The 7115-nt window shown below is 38.6% G+C and overlaps 1 protein-coding gene across 2 annotated transcripts in view; it reads right to left on the reverse strand.

Moving 5' to 3' along the window:
• The window catches only part of mettl15 (methyltransferase 15, mitochondrial 12S rRNA N4-cytidine), a 47013-nt gene that overhangs the window by 9660 nt on the left and 30238 nt on the right, over window positions 1-7115 (reverse strand). The gene's annotated exons all lie outside the window — the stretch shown is intronic.

Below are 7115 nucleotides of genomic sequence, written 5' to 3' on the forward strand. Positions count from 1 at the left end.
CTCTGGTGACACAAGTCTTGCAGAATTACTCCTTGATAAAATAATACAGAGGGGAGTTATGTAGTTGATAAAACAGAGTGGCTGTGATAAAGCCTCACAGCAGTTAGTCCAAGGAGAGGGTTTGAGGATATTATGCACTTAATTGAAGAGTTTTTACTGACTGATCCAATACGTCTTGTGATGGGAAGAGATAAAACTGGCAGACAACAGTAAATTGTCTGCCAGTTTGAATGATTTTATGCATTTAAATAACCTGGCTGGGACATTTTCTAGCTAAAGATCTCTCTGTAAAGAAAATACATACATTCACTTTTTTGTTAGTCACGTGATGTTCTTCTGAAGATAGTGCATAGTTAATAATGTTGAAGCAGACGAGTAGATTGCAGTGTCATCAGCATAAAGTAGAAAAGAAATTGTTTACATACATTTAGCAAGTCATTAATGTAAAAGGAAGAAGAATAGTGGACCAAGTATGCTACCCTGAAGTACACCAATATCTTTTTTTTGTAAAGGTGAAGACGACACAGTAAAACGTTCCATACTATTTCATGAATTGTGATATACAACAGTGTATTGGACAAAATTGAGGGATTATTTTCCTAATCAGATAAACCATACAATTAAACTGGAAGCCATGGTTATTATTATATATTATGAAAACAAGAACTAGAAAATGCAACTCACAATTTCCAAAATCCAGATTTTCTTAATCTCTTAAATGTGCGCATCAGGATTTATTCAAGAAATGTCCAAATCAAGTAAATGGCCTTGCACCTTGTGTTTCTATATCTTTTTCCATTAATGTTTCTATTCATTGGAATAACTTTGTTATTATTATTTTGTGTCATTATTATTTATTCTTTTTCTTCTCTTTTTAGTACTTAATATTTTATCTAGTTATTAACATTGTTATAATCTATGTATTAACAATGTGTAACTATTGTACTCCCACCAATGTGGATTTCTTCTTGTTACTAACAATGATTTTGGTCATCGTCGCTGTTCTGTGTGACACGTTCCAAACAAGTTTGAGAGAAGGATATGTTGCTTCTCATAGAAAATGAATGGGAGCTGGCAAACACATTCACACCTGTAAGCTGGCCGGTACAACCCACAGTCTGATTTACACTAGAGCAGTTTTGGTGGTTAGGTGCTGTGCTCAAGGGCACCTTAGTCTGTGCTATGAGGCTAAGGTAATGAGGAAGCAGGAAGCAGTGCTCTTTCACGTTCTCTGATCTTTAGGTCACAGCTGCTACTGCATGGGAATGGTAAGTAAAGCCCCCTCTTCAATGCCTGGGAAATACTGACTGTTTTCCATATTTACAGCATCATACATACATTGTAGAGACACAACACCCACACTCGCCATAAGCAGAAATTTTCATGGGGAGACCATATATTGAGTTAGGTGGAAACCCACAATGGCTTGAGCAGCTTTTCAGTCACCTTTTTAAAACCAATCAGGCATTTCCTTGGAATCCGACTAAACGTCTTAGCTAGCCTATTGAGATCCTTCCTTGCCTCTGACAGAGCTGTGTGCTCAGTCACTTCTTCATGCACGAGTGGTGAGATCCGCCAGCCACATTCATGCATTTTTCATGTGACCTTTTAGCATTGTGTGGACAAAGATGATGGTAGACGAAAGCAACAGGAGTAAGCATCTATACATTAGAAGCAAAAGGTCTTCAGCAGCCTTCTCTACTTAGTTGGTTCCCAGATATGAAACTATGTTTCTAGTGAAGTTATAAGTCCTCAAACAAAAGTGGCAAAGAATGTCTGAATTTCATGTCTAAATGATTAACAATTTATACATTATGGACCCACTGCAAAATCTAGGCAGCTCAAGTTGAATACGCCAGCCTTACCCAGCACTCAGTACAATTCGTTATCAGTATAAGGTTAAGATGCATTTTTAAGCCGTTTTAAAATGTTTTAAGGCCTCAATATGTGACCTACCAAAGAGATAACTCTTGCTCTATTCGTCATAAACTCTGAGGGAATTGTGAGTGTTGGCATGACTCTGGGAAAATTCAAGTATTTCCTTGAAGCACGTGTCTTAGAAAATCGTACTTAAGCCTTGATGGCTCAAAACCGAAATACTGCTGCTATTGGTATCAAGTGTCCTTCATTTAATTCATTCACTTGTTTAATGGCATGCATTTTCAGTTTGTCTACTGTTGAACAAGCATTTTCCCTATGTCAAGCCAATAATTAATAAGGATATATTTATAAACTTAGTTCAACTATGGTAACAGTCTTTATCAGATAAAGCAACATCATTGCTATCAGCCTTTGTTAGACTGGCACCATCTTGAAAACGTCCACTTAAGGAGTACAGTCTGATGCATATAATTTGACATGTACTTCAGTGAAAGAGCGAACTGCATCTGTATTACAGCAAAGTATATATTTTCAATCAATGGCGCAAACAGCTTCAGTAAACAACGTCTCAATTTCTTTTAACCCTAGCGTCCACATTAGTTAGCAGGGTATGGTGATCCGATGGTCTTCTTCCTGTGAGAATGAAGACAGTCTCTGATCTTGAATGTATTCAATGCCCTTTCAAATACGTCATTAAATCTGATGTCTCACCCATTTTTGAAGCAACCTGTGCACATCGATTGAGTCACTTCTCTCAACACATGAACCTCCATCTGGAGTAGAAGACTTGTTGATTTTAAGCTAGAGCACAATAGCCACTTAGTGCTCATCACACAAACTACCATTTATTATCTCTCGCTCGTGTTATAGAAAAAAGGACACATTTCTCAGGGGCACTGATACACCCAGATATGAACTTTAGTGAGAACTAATGTGAACTAAATGGGTGCAGACCGGAGCCCTGTAAAGTTATCTATTGTCATTAACTTACAAGTAGCTTTTATTGAATTGCTCCTCTATATTTTTATTTAAGTTTAGCTTATTTGTAGTGTAATGACCTGGCCGAAGCTGCCACAAGTAGGAGCTTCTAGTCCTTACATAACTAGATGACTTACATAAGTAGCAATGTGTTGGAGAATAGCTTTCCTAAACTGCTGTAACACAATCAACTTACAAAGACTTTAAAAATCATTAACTTGAGCATCTGAGCACTAATGGTGAAAATGAGAAGAGAAATCACAAACAAACTCTACATTTGTTTCTTTATCACTCTTTTCCCAGTGACTAAACTTCAGGCACCAATACGTATGCTTTTAACACAGTCGGTTTCACCATCTGATAATCCAAATCCTCCTCAGCACATACAGCTGAATGAGCCTCTTGGGCACTCCCAATGAGGACGCACTGAAGCAGGAGTACCCTGTCCTCGTCAGGCTAATATTTTGCAACGGCAATACGGTCAAAGAAAGTGAAAAAAGTATCAGGGTCTTACTCATTAAACTTCAGCACCAAACGTAAAATAGCCACAACATCAAACATCAACGGGTGCAGCAGAGCTATCTACTCTTTCTGCTGCTCAAAACCAGTTGTCAGCGAAAATGCTGGCTCCGGACCGGGTGCTGGCTCTGCGATGGCCGCACCAAGCTCGTTCTTTCTCTGCTTTCATAATGCCATAATGGTCAGCTATCTGCGCTAGCTGGCCCTTTATACAGCTATTCACAAATGCCATTGAAAGCACATCTAAAATCCCAGACAAGGAAGCCATCATTACCGAAACAGACAGTAAGGTGTTGTTCACCACAGATGCAGATGAGGCACAAGTTAGCCCTCACAGATAATTTCACTCTAACTGGCTAACCAGAACTTACTAATTACTCACCCCCAGTCTTCATGTGGTCTTCATGTAATTACGCACTGAAAACCAATGGACTTGTGCATGAGTAAGGAAAGTGAGTGCGCGTATTGCAAGGTGCAGGACAAAACATAAGAAATAAAGTAAGCCAACATAACCAGACTCAAGAGGTGGTGTGCCTGTGGAGAGGGGCTGAGAGAGAGTGGTTAGTTTGCAGCCAAGACTTATGTGCCCTGGAACACACTGGGCCGCACAGGTGTTCCAGATACACCAATTAGCTACCTGCAGTCAGAGTTGCAAGCTGTGTCCCAATTCAGGGGCCGGATCCTTTGGAGGCTGCATTTCGAAGACTGATTGCGTCACAGCGGCGCAAGAAGGCTGTCCCATTTTGAAAGCTCCTTCAAATGCAGCTGAGAAATGGGTTGGCCCTTCATGGCCCAACCTATCCCAAGATTCAATGCATGCTCGTAATGAAAATAATATGGCAGCAACAACAGACAACACCAAGAGAGAGCCCAAGGATTACACGTTTGGGTTTCTGCTCAGTCGAACAGCTAACAGTGCAACTCAATTGCGTTGTCAAAGTTGCTAAGCAACAGGAGTGACGCTTTGTGACGCAACGGTAAGGGCAGGTACAGCTAGTGACGCAAAGCGGAAATCCTCTGTAGGCCAGACGGCCTCATCTTGATTCAGCCTTTGTGGTCTAGACCATCCTACAAAGGATGCGGCCCCTGAATTGGAAACAGATTAATATGGGAACCAAACCCCAAGAGGACCCCAGGGGTCATCACAGTAGTTACTAGTGCATTGCCTGATCAAAGCATGCTTGTTATGTCATTAATATTCAAATGTTTTATTGAATCATCTAATCATCACCATCTAATTTCCATGTCACTGCTGTGTTAATAATAATAATAATAACAATAATAATAATAATAATCGTCATGATAATAATGACAGACTGTATTTGTCAGATGCCTTACTAGAAAATACTGGACCACAAATTCAAAAGGATTGCTGTGACATACATTCACCCAGATAAAATGAATGCAGTGTAATACAAAAGGCCTGCATTAAGTCCTCCCTTCATAAGGATTATAATGTTCAGTTTTTATTGACTCTGTTTGAGAGATGATTGAGAGATGATGTTGATTTATTTTAATAGTCATTTTTGAGGCTATAATTCATGGTGCTGTTGAATTGTACTGGGTTATAGTGAGAGGGGCACCTAATATTTTGTCCTACCCATTTATATGAATTAAGATTGTTACAGTCCCAATGTAACAGATTATGCTGGAAAAAGTTGTAAAGAGCAGTGAATGAACGCAGTGGGTTGCTCCTTTTCAGCAATAATTTGCTTTATTTCACAGGTTCCTCAAAAGCCTCACGTGCCTTCCATAAAATGGTTATTACAGCTTGGAATACACCAAGCTCCCTTTCTCTCACAGACAATTATCAATTTCAGACTCTGAACCATGTGATGACTTTTACTCCTGGTTAGAATCCATTGAAATTTGAAAGTAATGTATATAAAAATATCAAATAAACATTCAAAAAAACATACACATATTGCCCTGTTTATCTCTCATTACAAGTTCACATTCTAAGACCTATGCTCACCTCATTCTACAAACATTTCAATACTAAGTGTTCACTATTATGAGCAGACGTTCTGTACAAATATACATGTGTATAGGCACCCACCAGGGTGAGACACTGGGAGACATGAGCAGATGACTCCATATTCTAAACACAATTAACAGAATAGAAACATAACTGCTAAGTAAACACAACAGGCTTGTATGTTGACACTTTGAATCCCCTGTGCTGGCTTAATGTAACGTAGAAACTCGTAGAAATAAAACATTTCAACTCAATTAGCCATAACTAAAACACTTTAAACAAAGAAATAAGATTTACATATCTCACTGTAAAAACACTGAAAACAGTAACCATAGTGTCAGTGGTCTCCTGACTAACGAGCCAACATGAGAAAAATCCAGTATAGACAGCCCTATTAAACAGCCAATCTACTGTGACATTTCCTCTTAACATCACTGAACAAACTGAAACCATGAAACCTCTTATACAGTTGAGAATATTACATTATTACTAACCTTCAGCAGTAATTTGCTTTATCAGCCAAAACAGCACCCGCACCCACCCACAGTCCCAAGTGGATTCACAGCTAATTACTGCCACTTGCTGACATAAGAAGGGCATAACATGAGATGAGATGAACAAGACGCTAGCTAACCTGAAAGCAAAAAAAAAAAACAGCGCTCTAAAAAGGCGGCATTTCACCAACTGCTTTTGGAGGGTTTTTTTTAAACAAGTGAATATGTCGAAACGAAAAGATGTAATATGTGCCAGTAAGCTGATTCTGGGTTTTGTCCTCTAAACTTAAAAATCATATTTTAACCGCGCTGATCTCATAAATGACTCTGGAATGCAATCGACAAAAATCCGTCACAGCGACGGAGAACTGTCACCGCCTACTGCTCAATACAGAAAGCTCTATCATGCTAATCGAAAGCTTGTAATCAAATGCAGTTCCATTATATCTGAATATCTTACACAAATTCAAATTCAAATTCTTAAGGCTGTGTTTGCCCACACATAGGTGATGGACATACCTTCCACTACACACTGCGTCATCTTCTACAACATGTTTTTATAAGCCACTGAAGGATTTAAAAATATGCAAAACAGTTACATAACATTTCTAAATTATTAACTTCTTTATGTGGCTTAGACACAGAGTTGGAGATATAAATGCCTTATGTAAGGTCTTATATTATTAAAGAGGACAAGTTTCAGTGGTGTATGTGCTGAGGTCCAAATGTGGGCTCATAATTGCTTAAGAGATCCACGCTATTTATAGTTGTAGCACCCCACAACATTGACATCATGCAAATTTTTGTTATTCTGGCATCCCACTAGATCAACCCAACACTGAATATGATTTGTCCTAATCTCACACGGAGACATCTTTGCAGATTGAATTACGGAATATGTGAAATGCCAGTGACAAAGATTACAAGTCAGAGCTGGTAATACTGGTGCAAGAAAATGGTCAAACCACTTATAACTTAAACATATTATTCTTTTAGTGAAGAAACCATGCGCCAGGTAAAACAAAAAGTTATGACTTGAAATAAAGTCCATCTGAGATTTGACTTTTGTCTGTCTATAACTGTAATAACTTTGGTGGTACCTTAACTTCTCATGTAGTACCATCACAAGGTCAAAACATTTATTAAATAAATAAATACATCTTAATGCTTTGGTCTATAACCCAGTAACACCAAAAACCACATCATCCTCAGCTGTACTCTGTGTTTAGTGAATAGCCGTTCAGACAGAAACTGATGAACAGGGG

The sequence above is a fragment of the Seriola lalandi genome, unplaced genomic scaffold, assembly GCF_002814215.2.
Source record: "Seriola lalandi dorsalis isolate HSWRI2012SDOR001 ecotype SW California unplaced genomic scaffold, Sedor1 jcf7180002054735, whole genome shotgun sequence".
NCBI classification, from domain to species: domain Eukaryota; kingdom Metazoa; phylum Chordata; class Actinopteri; order Carangiformes; family Carangidae; genus Seriola; species Seriola lalandi.